Source organism: Triticum aestivum, chromosome 3B (assembly GCF_018294505.1).
Source record: "Triticum aestivum cultivar Chinese Spring chromosome 3B, IWGSC CS RefSeq v2.1, whole genome shotgun sequence".
Taxonomy (NCBI): domain Eukaryota; kingdom Viridiplantae; phylum Streptophyta; class Magnoliopsida; order Poales; family Poaceae; genus Triticum; species Triticum aestivum.
The window spans coordinates 524456991-524469608 of NC_057801.1; the positions used below are offsets into that span (position 1 = coordinate 524456991).

The following is a 12618-nucleotide window of genomic DNA, read 5'->3' on the forward strand; positions in this document are numbered from 1 at the left end:
AGTCAGATAGTAATGGCGCACCGTGTGATATACTAATGGCGCACTCCCTGGTGCGCCATTAGTATCTGGTATACTAATGGAGCACTAGGGGTGCGCCATTAGTATTAATTACTAATGGCGTGATGCTAGTGGCGCACCTGTAGTGCGCCATTAGTAGCCAAAACAGGTGCGCCACTAGCAGGCCTTTTCCTAGTAGTGGGTAAGTTACTAGTGTACCCCCACCGGTTTTGACACCGCGACATGGAGCTTCATTTCCGGCTGAGGGGTAGAAGGGGGATTTCTTGTGTCTGGGCTGTGAGACTGATTTCGGATGAGGAGGGAGTTCTCATGCGCGTCGAAATTTCGGGATAACAAGGCGCTGCGCGGGTTGAAGAGGCGGGAGTTTCAAAGCAGGTGAGACAAAAGATACTCGAGCTTGAAAATTTCGGGATAACAAGGTGTGGATTCTTCGTTCGGCAGAACAAACTTAACGTGTAAAAAAACAATTCATACAAGACACAAGAAAGTCATGTCCCCTTTTACTATATTGCTATAGATGCCATTGAAAAAACTACAAGAAAAATGTAAAAAAAATGGGGAGAACAAGATTACCCTGCACAGTACCAAATCGATTCGCACTTCCCTCAACAACAACAAAAAACAAATCAATTCCCACCAAAAGAAAGAGTAATGTCCCTTTTATATGAATACAAATGCCAGGATCTCGAATTTCAATTTTTGAATCCACGTTATGTTGAATTCAAATATATCGTTAGGTGACCTTGCGGTTTATAATTGATGTAGTCGTACATTTTGATCTTCCATCATATATGAACATTTTACTCCACCAGGTGAACATATATATTGTCGTCTACCATATGGACTAAATTTGAATCAATTTTCCTTATTTGAATACGATTGTTGTCAAGTTATACAATAATTTAAATATTATCTTGATAACAAAAACATGCATATAGCAGTAATCATATTTCACTATGAACTACATGTACGATACGCTCTCAAATTCAATTATTTGTATCCATTTTATGTAGAATTCAAATCATAGTACATTATTGGTCTAGGTAGCGAGATGTTCGGGATAATCTAAACCCTGTTTTCAAATGTATATTTTTTGGCTGAATTGGGACAAGTTTTGGTATAAGCTTCTTGCAAAACCGGAGATTCTCTCAACAAGCCTTGTGGTTCCGAGAGGGAACATCTCACCTTTGTGTGCGAAACGATATACGTTGCATCCCCCTGATTTTCTTTATAGAGGCAACATAGAATTATATGAGTGCCTTGTTAAATTTTGGAATTATTTCGGGTTCGTTTGGCCTTTTTATACATTAATTGAGTTTCTGGACTTTTAATGTGCATAATCTAAATATGAACTGCATGCACATGCTCCAATGCACCAAAGTTGGTTGAAAAATCACATGTGTGTCCTTGGTTGAATTTCTAGGTCCCATGGAAGAAATGAGAATGAAATTAAAACATCTGGGTGTCATGACTCGGCCGAGAACATCGAGAAACTTAGATTTTAAATTCATGTAAATCCAAAACTCACCTGGAAATCATGAAACTTGGCATGGTGTCATGTTATGGCACTAACATGTTGTGGTAAAAAATTGGACAGATTTGGAAGCTGGTGGTTCTAAGAGGGAACGTGCCACCTTTGAGTGTAAAACGATATACGCTACCCCCCCCCCTTGAGTTTCTTAACAAAGGCAACATAGAACTACATGAGTGCCGTGTTAAATTTTGGAATTAGTCCGGGTTCGTTTGTCCTTTTGTATACATAATTGAGTTTCTGGTCATTTAATGTGCATAAGTCAAATTTGAACTACAAGCACATGCTCTCGTGCACCAAAGTTGGTTGAAAATCACATTTGTGTCCTCGGGTGAATTTCTAGGTCCCATGCAAGAAATGAGAATAAAATTAAAACATTTGGGCATCGTGGCTCGGCCGAGAACATTGGGAAACTTGGTTTTAAAATTCTTGTAAATCCAAAACACGTCTGAAAATCGTGAAACTTGGCATGGGTGTCATGTCATGGTACTACCATGGTGTGGTAAAAAAATTGGCCGAATAGGAACAGATTTTGGTATAAGCTTCTTGCAAACCGAAGCTTCTCTCAAGAAGGCTCGTGGTTCTGAGAGGGAACGTGCCACCTTTGAGTGCGAAACAATATACGCTGTCCCCCTTGAGTTTATTTACAAAGGCAACATAGAACTACATGAGTGCCCTGTTAAATTTGGGAATTATTATGGCTTTGTTTGGCCTTATTTACAAATTAATTGAGTTTTTGGTCATTTAATGTGCATAATTCAAATTTGAACTACAAGCACATGCTCCCGTGCACCAAAGTTGGTTGAAAAATCACATTTGTGTCCTCGGGTGAATTTCTAGGTCCCATGCAAAAAATGAGAATAAAATTCAAACATCTGGGCATTGTGGCTCGGTCGAGAACATTGAGAAACTTGGTTTTAAAATCATGAAACTTGGCATGGTGTCATGTCATGGTAGTTCCATGCCGTGGTAAAAAAAATTGGCCGAATAGGAACAAAGTTTGGTATAAGCTTCTTGCAAATCGGAGCTTCTCTCAAGAAGGCTCGTGGTTCTGGGAGGGAACGTGTCACCTTTGTGTGCATAATTCAAATATGAAATACAAGCACATGTTCCAGTGCACCAAAGTTGGTTGAAAAATCACATGTGTGTCCTCGGATAAATTTCTAGGTTCCATGCAAGAAATGGGAATGAAATTCAAAATTCTGGGCGTCGTGGCTGGGTTGGAAACATTGAGAAACTTAGTTTTTTAATTCCTGTATATCCAAAACACGCATGAAAATAATGTAACTTGGATTGGTGCCATGACATGGCACCAACATGATGTGGTAATTTTGTAGTCCGATTTGCGAAGGCGCACACATTAACAATCAACAAAGTCATTTTGGAACAAGTCCGGTCACGTTACAATCGGAAACAAAAGTATTATTGAAACCATGGGCGTTATATTTACTAGTACCATTTATGTGCCACCACACGTCCCCATTTTTTATTAGCTAGGAGGCATCGTGCAGGGTAGCTATTTGAGTACGAGAGGCGTCCGATCAGACCCATGCGCGTGCTTATCGGGAGGAGAGCCCTTTGACCTCCATCTGCCATCCACCTCTCTCCCAAGGTCTCCATTAATGGCACCCGAGCCTCTGTTTAATGGCGTGGCTATGTCTCACTCGACTGAGATTTAAGAGAGAGAAAATAAAATCTGAAAGCACAGATCTTGATGTAAGATCCGATGGACCTATATAGCATCTACTGCGACTTATAGCAAGACTGATGAATATATAAGGACGATTAATTGTCTTACATAATTAGAAAGATAATTAAAAAAGCCACATGCGGCTACGCTCGGAATACACAAGGGCAAAATAAGAAGGAAGACAAGGATCTGGCTCGCTGATCTCTACTTTCTTGATGCGTTGCTGCATGCCACGGGAACTAGTCTCCACGGCGAGCGGCAATGAGCTCTTTCGTGTCCTCAAGATGCTGCTTGACAACATCAACGGATTCCTCCACCAACCTTTGGCGCTCGTTGCGGAGCATGTCATTCTCGTCCATAAGTTTCTTGACGATGACGCCGGTCCTCTTCAACAAGGCACTGGTCTCCTCCTGCTGGTCTGCACTTCGGACGATCTTCGCCCTCAGCAGGTCGCGCTCGGCCCAGAGCCTCTCATTGCCCTCCCTTAGTTGTGGATGACGCCGGTAGACTATTCAAATGAGGCTTTCATGTCATCCTGCAACCTCGCCTAGCCAGAGATCTGATCCATCTGGCTATGGACGATCGCATGCATGCGCCTGTAACAGTCGTCGCCTGCCCGCGAGAAATTTTCCCAGGCCGCCACGGCGTGGCGGGACATCTCTGCTGCTTCCGCAGCGCGGTCGGACCAGTCTGTTGCATCGACGGCGCGGCAGGACCTCCGTGCTGCTTCAATGGCGCGGCGGGACCTCTGTGATGCTAGATCCGCACGGCGGGACATGTCGGCTGCTTTCGCAGCGACACGGGAAATCTCTCATGCTTCTGCTTCCATGCTCGCCTCTCCCTGGTGGAAATCTCTCGACCCAAATCTCACGCTGGCCATGGCAGACGCAAGGGAAGGATGTTGAATGACTTGTTTGTTTTTGTGGATGAGTAGTTGAGGAGGAATGTGCAGTCATCTTGGCATACTAGTATTTATAACCGAGTACTAATACGCTCCTAAGTGGGAAACCGTTTAGGTTGTGATCGGTATGAACAGGTTTGCAATTCAATATAGCGTGGTACTAATACGCTCCTAAGTGGGAAACCATTTAGGTTGTGATCAGTGTGAACAGGTTTGCAATTCAATATAGCGTGGAGTAATTTGGAATGTGACGAGACGCAAGCTCAAAATTTATTGCTGGTTCTAGTTTTGAAGTGCGGCACTATTCCCGGATGGAGTAGTTTGTTTTCTACTGTTGTGTACGTGCAATAACTAGCACCGTCGTATACATATCTTATGGTTAATGGGGCGTTCGACAGGAATAGTCGTGTGGCGAGCTCTAGGCATCTTTGTTGTACTTATTATTTGGATCTTATTTGTTGGTTCTGAATCTTGCAAGCTGGGAAACACGGCATGATGATGCAGAGGACAACAACCATAACAAATAGTTCAAACTTGGTAGTATTATCTTTGTGAAAGTGCGACAAATGTGCTAATCGTGTGCATCCTGAGAATAATAATTCTAATTGTTGTGCATGTTGATCCTGTGGCACTAATAGAACGAGCCAATGCATTGCTTGTTTTAAGTATAAATTTCTATTAAAGCTAATTAAGTTTAAGTAAAGTGACCACTCACTCCTATTATTACAGTACCAATACAGACCCGCTCGTGAACTGACATGTGGCCGGAGTAGGTCTCTTAATGGAGGCGTTTGAATGCGCCGAGGGTGCATCTTCTACCGGGCGTGCAGCGGACGAGGGAGGGGTAGTAACTATTGTCGCCTATACACAGTCGGCTTACTGTTGAATCCAGTTCCCTAAGAGCTGAAAACCGAGCTGCTGCCGCCGCCTACACACTCGCTCACTCGAAGAGACTCCAATGGCGATCCGAGGGGTGAGCCTGCTGGATATGGACTTCAGCAAGGAGTTCCCCTTTGAGTTCGCCGTTCAGTCCTATGGTTGCACCAAGTTGAATATGATGTACACCAACGATCCGGACTCGATGAAGCTCTGCCTCGCCTCAGACCTATGGTTGCACCAGGTTCTGGAGCATTCGCCCGTTTCATCGGCAGCGCCGACTGCACCTTCGCTACGGTGGAGACAAGGAATAACACGATGATTTGGCCATCTGGTGCAACAAGCTTGTCGACATCCAGAAGCAATACAAGATCATCAGCAACGGGCAGGAGAAGGACTCTATGGTTGACCTCGCCAAGACCATCATCGACCCCTGATACGCCAACATGAAAGAAGACAATGATACCGAGGACCTAAACACATGGGAGCTACCTCTGAATCTAGCCTACATAACCTATGCGGCCAAGGACGCATACGCATGCTACCACATGTACAGACATATCTTGGACATGAGGGCGTGTCTGCTTCCCGTAACCGACGAGTACACGGACAATCGCAGCGTCATGATCAAGCGTGCTAGGAAGGTCTAGATGTTGTACTTTATCTGTTTATAAGCACCTTTATCATCTGAGTGTTTCATGCATTAGCCTATGTGTCGTAATTATCTATTTTGTTCGAAATATTTCTTTTAAGAACCCATTAACATGATTTCTTTTTTAGTGGCTATTTGCTTATGTATGTAACTAGTTCACTTGTCCGTTAAAAAAACTAGTTCACTCGGCTGCCGTGCTTTGAATCTCCTTCCTCCCAACATATTCCCCTCCTCAGGTGGACCCAGTAGGTCTCTGAATTTTCTCCCACTTTCTATTTCGACGTAAACTGAGTTTTCTCCCAGTACTTTTCCCTAGAACCAACTCAACTGTCCCATGTCTATCCTAAAAAATAATAATACCCCACGTACTATTCACTCATCAAATTTAAATGATATTTTATTTCGTAAGTTGAAAGTTCTTACAAAATAATAATAATAATTGTTTATATAAAACTTGGCCAGTTAACCCCTAGTGATTGCATACATAAGCTTGCAAAGATTTTATTGTCCAATGCAGTAATAGACGAGCAATCATGTATTTATGTTTTTACTAGCAAAAAAGCCCGTGCATTGCAACGGGAGAGAAAAAAACACATACTTTTAACCCGATAACCATGATTCAAGACCCTAATTGGTCCACGTCCTTTATTTTCACATGACATCACTTTTCTATTGCCGACGGTGGCCACAGCGCTCACACAATGAAAACACATTTGAATGTGGTCAGTCTAAGTCCTCTCTCTCTCTCTATCTATCTATCTATCTATCTATCTATCTATCTATCTATCTCTCTCTCTCTCTCTCTCTCTCGCACACTCTTTCAGAAAAATAGGAGAAATATGTTGTTTTCCCCCGCGAGGTTTCTCAGAGGTGTGCATACGTGGTTATCGATGTTTCCTTTCCTCTCAATATGGTTTTAACGGGTGTTTCTTTGTAATTTGGATCGCCGTCAGTACGAAAGAAAAACGGACTGTGCACTATATATTAAGTTTGCACCAAAATTAATATTTTAGAAATATTTAACAGCTAACAATAATATCATATTTCGATTGTACACATTTTTTAATCAAATTTCATATATAACATGTTAAAACAGGAGTTATTATTTAAAAGATATGAATAATTATGTTTTAGATAAGCTGCTGATTGATTAACCGAAAAGTCAGGGGTTTTCTGAAAAAAATGCAAAAAAAAGAGCTCGGCTATTATTTAAACGTCTACTGTAGATTAATTTACAGAAAACAATGGGGATTTTTTAAAAATGGCACGACGGTGACCAGCAAAAGCACTCCGTGCTTTATTAGTAGGCTAGCAAAAATACCCATGCATTGCAACGGAAGAAGATTAATATAAAATTTTAAGCAATAAAAACTGCATAAAAATCAAAAATAGGTGGGCAATGAAGCTATAGTTACATGTGTATCCATATTCTAATACACAGATAACTCCCATGGATACACATAAGCTTGTGGTAATCCATAATCTCTTTGATCCATGCATCCTCCAAAATTATTTTTATGCATGAAAGATAGTAACATCTTCTCAATGATTCCCTTCAATTAAGCAACCTCTTCACACAGCTGCTCCACTTTTCTGCCAGGATAAACATAAAAAATTGTCAAAAAGTTGAAACGTTGAACCTACATAACTCATATCCAGCTATTCCTTTCAATTGTACACACTGTCCAAATGTCAAAATTTCTGAATGGAATGCAATACCCTAAAATAATTCTCTGAAATCCACCACATCAAATGTCCCTATGCAGCAGCTTTCTTTGAAGCACAAATGAAGCAAAATGCTGTGTTGATCTTAAATGATAAGCGCCGCCCAAAAATTCAGAGACCAAACTAAGACATAAAAGGGCATAGATAAAAACACATCTCAGATAAAGTTTTCCAACTTGATGCTGGGCCCAGAGTTGGCCATGGCTATCATGCCCCCTGCGCAACAATTAATAAAAACAAACTGATTTCAGATAAGCTAATTTAGAGGATGTACCGTCGACAACTCAATTTAGATAAACTGATTTCATATACTTGGATCACAACCCCGAATGTTTCCCCTTGAAACTGTAAGCATAAAACCTGATCCAAGTGCACCACAAAATTTGCTCGTTTTCTCAACATCAAGCTAAAATTTCAGAATCAAATTGCCAAAAAATATTTCAGAATTGAAAACACCCGGAGTACAATCAGATATAGATATATGTCCACAGTCCAACACTAATAATCCAAATCAATTTAAGGTGTATTGGAATTAGTGAGAGCTGCTTGTGGATGCAACTCAAACTGAGGCACAATATATATTTGGAACTTACACCAAGCTGAGCTTGACCTTGTATAATGAACTGTCCTGAAACCCACTCGCGCGCACACTGCGCCAGGAAGTTCTCCATCGTCCCCGCTCGCATACTGCGTTAGGAAGTTCTCCATCGTCCATGGCCCCTAGGAGGTTGCAGAACAACTCCGCCATCACATCACGCAACTGGCTGCAATGAGAAGAACGACGAGGGTCTCCTCATCGTTGATCTCTCTGTATCCACCAGCCGCACCAATAGGTGTGCGGGCACATGATACCCTGCTCCCAGATTAGTTTAAGCCAGAGAAACCAAAGCTGGGTTAGTAAGTTCAGAGTAAAAATATAACTACCAGACAAGAACATGAGAGAAGAACAAATAAGTGATATAGTGGACAGCTAATTTTCTACATAGTAACATCACAGCAAAAACTATGGGTATTACCTAGCATAAATTGCAATACCAGAAGGAAACATCTCAGATAGACCAGTAAAATTTGGATAACAATGTGCACTCAGTTGCACATTAAGTGGCTCATTACATAAATGTCTGGAAAATAAACTTCCCGCCTCAGAGAGAAATGCAAATACGTAGAAATACTTCGGGTTTCATCATTTCATAAAAAGAAGATTATTGAATCATAGGTACTGAGGTATGGTTACCATAGAAATGTATTAGCTTTCACATCAGGAAGGACTCTGCTACTAACAGTTCATTAATCCCTAAAACAGTGTTGTATATAGCTTCAGTTTCAAAATGTGACTCGTTCTTTGCAAAGAACTCATGCACGCATCCATCCAGTTCAATGAAAGAGCTACCAGGCTGCTTGGTCTTTCTGCTACTATATATTCCTGTCCTCACTTTGTTTGCCTCAACCCACCTTGATGTGGTAGCATAGACAGTTGTTTGGCTCCAATACTTGGATCCTTTCTGCTACATATACTCTGCAAGTCCCACCTCTCCACAGCCTCTGCAGGCAAACAACAACGACCGCCACATTACCACATCAGAAGCGATGGGCATTGGCCGACAGGCGCGGCGTCGTCACCCAAGTAGCAGGAAGACGCAACCTTGTATCACATGATGGCCTTCATGGAGAACTGGCCCAAAGATGATGTTGTAGATCTTGTGAATGGGCGCCCACCACAAGTCCGGTACTCCACCATCTACAGCCGCCGCGAGCCCGACAGCACTGGCCACACGCCCTACCGTAAAACGCTGCACACTGCTGCCTGCAATGCTGCTAGACCCATAGCCTGCAGGCGACCATCATAGTCGCCACTAACCCGTGTCTTGAATTTGACCCTGCCCCCCAGATCTTTTGGTCTGAATGTGATGGCAATCTGCATCATGGTGAACATAATGACTTTGACCCTGAAAAATCAGAGAAGGAAGCATAGCAGCAGCTCCTCCGATGCAAGCATTGGCTGCCGTCACCGAAGGGGAGGGTGGGATGCAACACAACATGGACCAATTAACACATAAACCATACCAAAAAATTGAGCTCAAAGAGAAGCAAGCTCATGAGCACGGGAGGCACACAGACCTCAAACAGTACCAAATTTTTTTCCTCTTTCAGTAGCAGCTCCCTAAATTGAAGATTGAACAATTCAACTAATAACTGCAGTTCAGTCAGGCATCAATTCAACTAACAAATTCATGGTTAACCTTGCTGTTCAATTCAAGGAACAATCTACACTTAACAGTATCAACAAAATTGACCTCAAACAGTAGCCAATTGAGCCCAAACTGTGGTAAATCCTAACCAAGAGCAATGCCTCAATGGCCACGTACAAGAGCAGAGAGAGGAGGAGGTGAACTCAACTGAAGACAGAAAGGAGGAAGCGCCATGGGTGGTGCGCCCCGAGCTGCAGCAAGGCAAGGGCGACCCCAACTTCCTCAAGCATCGAATCCTTGCCCTGCACATCTACCATGGAGGATCAAACCAGATACATGTACCATGGAGGATCAAACCAGATATTAGAGAGAGAAAGGGGGAGAGATAGGGGAGGGGATGAACTCACCACATGGGCACCAGGCGAAGGAGCAACTTCCTAGAGATGGGAGCTGCGTGTGAGGGCGCGGTGGGCGTCGGAGAGGAGCCGCTGGAGGCGCGGGAGCCACACCAGTATGGAGGCACCCGAAACCCTAGCCATGGTAAGGGACTAAGGTCATCGCTGGTGGCCTATAGCAGCGAGTCCCGTTGGGGGAAAAGACCCAGCGGAGCGAGGCGAGCTCGGACCGGTGCTGCACGGTGGCGGAAGTCGCCGGAGAACGCCGGAATCGGCCGGCATCTGTGGCGGCAGAGATGTGTCCAGGGAGAGAGAGATGGATGGGTGGGGATCCACTTTTGGGAGGGAAGCGAATGGGAGGGGGATAGGCCGCCGGCGGTGAGGGGGACGATGCGATGGGCGGCGGAGGCGGCGCGCGGTGGTCGGGCGACTCGTGCGGTTTGGGGGGAGGGGGGCGCTGATTTTCTTCCCTTTTCACTCAGCCGTACTGGTTGGCGTTAATTCTGAGGACTGCACCTTGAATACCCAAAACAACAGGGGCTCTGGTGACCCCAAATTAGTACCACCTCGTTTGTATTACGATTTTGTCTATACAAATAGTAAAAGCGTATTATGACATGAGAAGAAAGTGTATTGTGACGGTGAATCCGGAGACCCAATCCGTGCTTTATTATTAGGGAGAGATAACATTTCTCCGTCTAGCCCAACATGATATTTTCACCCAGTCCAGCAAGTCCACAGATATCGAGAAAAATGCAAATGGGATTTAAACGGGCCACATAGATGCTACATCATTGTTTCACCCAGCCCACCAAATGGACTAAAAAACAAATGGACTGGCTGACATGTGGGCCAGTAGGTCGAAGCCTAAGAAGGCGTTGGATTTACATCCAACGGCCGGCATTCTTCTTCAATATCTCGTCTTTTTTCCCCGCGCTACCGGGACCGCCTGCTCTAGCGTTCGACGTCTAGCGGCGTTGTTTTGCACTCCTCAGCGAAACGCTACCCTGCCGATGGCCAGGCCATCTCTCCACTCCGCACCTCCTGTTATTCTCTGCCGAGTGTAGGCCCACCCCGCACCCGAACCAGTAAAGTTTCCCACTCCTCTCCATCTGTGACTTCACTGCCACGTCTTCCCCATCTCCGGGTCATTCCAGTCTGGGGCCTCGCCATCGTCCACCGCCTTGGTGCGCTCGGCGCGACGTGGTCTACATACAAGAGTCATCGGAAGAGGACTGTACGTGGAGAGCCTCATGGCTAGTGAGGGAGTCCTGGACTAGGGGGTGTCCGGACAGCCGGACTATCATCGTCCGCCGGACTCCAAGACTACGAAGATACAAGATTGAAGACTCAGTCCTGTGTCCGGATGGGACTTTCCTTGGCGTAGAAGGCAAGCTTGGCGATACGGATATGTAGATCTCCTGCCATTATAACCGACTCTGTGTAACCCTAGCCTTCTCCGGTGTCTATATAAACCGGGGGGCTTTAGTCCGTAGGACACAACATACATTACAACAATCATACCATAGGCTAGCTTTAGGGTTTAGCCTCCTTGATCTCGTGGTAGATCCACTCTTGTACTACCCATATCATCAATATTAATCAAGCAGGACGTAGGGTTTTACCTCCATCAAGAGGGCCCGGACCTGGGTAAAACATCGTGTCCCTTGTCTCCTGTTACACGAGGTCCATGCTTGCACGCAAGGAAATTTCCTCCTTATTACGCACTGTAATGGACTGTACATGGGAAGGGCTTCTGTATTTCACAAAAAAAATGTTCCCCCCGCTGACAGGTCGGACCCACCAGCTATATATTCGCACGCAAGGAAGTGCCTTCTTATTACGCACAAAAAAATGAATACCCCCTGCTAGCTGGGACCCACCATAGTGGGTGGCTGACTTGTGGGCCTACTAAGTTGACGAGGGCAGAGGGCTTTGTCAACTTAGTCAATATGAACGATTCTAGCTCCAGTGACCGTACGATGTCCATCCAACGGCCATAGTGCTTCTTCAACCTCTGGTCTTCTTGCTCTAGCCGCCCAAAGCAGCGCCAGTCATGCCGCGTGCTCCTGCCTCTCGTGGCCAGCTATGATACCGCGGAGGCCTCACCGCCCCCTACTACTCCCACCGCTGGCCCAAGGCATCCATCTACTCACCCACACCCCCTGTTATTCTACGGCGACGGCAGCCTCACGCCGCAGCTGAACCAGTGAACCCTCGTACTCCTATCTGTGTGGGCATCCACTGCCGCGTCTTCCCCGGCTCTGCGTCGTCCCCTTCCTAGGCCTCGCCGTCATCCACCGCCTTGGTGCTCTCGCGCGGCGTGGTCAATGTGGTCAACGACCGACTTCCATCGAAAGAGTACTCTACATGGAGAGGCTGACAGCTGGGTCCATGGCCACAGCCCAGTTTTTTGTGATTTGCAAAGTTAGTCGCTTTGTCAGGCCTGTTGGGCTGCAAATCTTTCAAGACGAGGAGAGCTTCATTCGGCTGGGCGAGAAAATGGCCTATCAGTAATGAGAAATGGGTTGTACATTTTTAAGACACATCAAACGGCAATTAGTTTCAAATATCTTTTTTTCATTTCGAGATTTTAAATTGCATTTATTTTTATGCATGGACAATTTGTTGGATTTTATAT

General features: G+C 44.8%; 1 long non-coding RNA gene across 1 annotated transcript; it reads right to left on the reverse strand.

Annotated features, from left to right (window-relative positions):
* Positions 1-6980: 6980 nt before the first annotated feature.
* On the reverse strand, positions 6981-10412 carry LOC123065645 (uncharacterized). Its single transcript, XR_006431097.1, has 4 exons — positions 9990-10412; positions 9791-9892; positions 7987-8246; positions 6981-7261 (listed from the first exon to the last, which is right to left on the reverse strand). It is a non-coding gene; the product is annotated as an uncharacterized lncRNA (long non-coding RNA).
* Positions 10413-12618: the final 2206 nt, after the last annotated feature.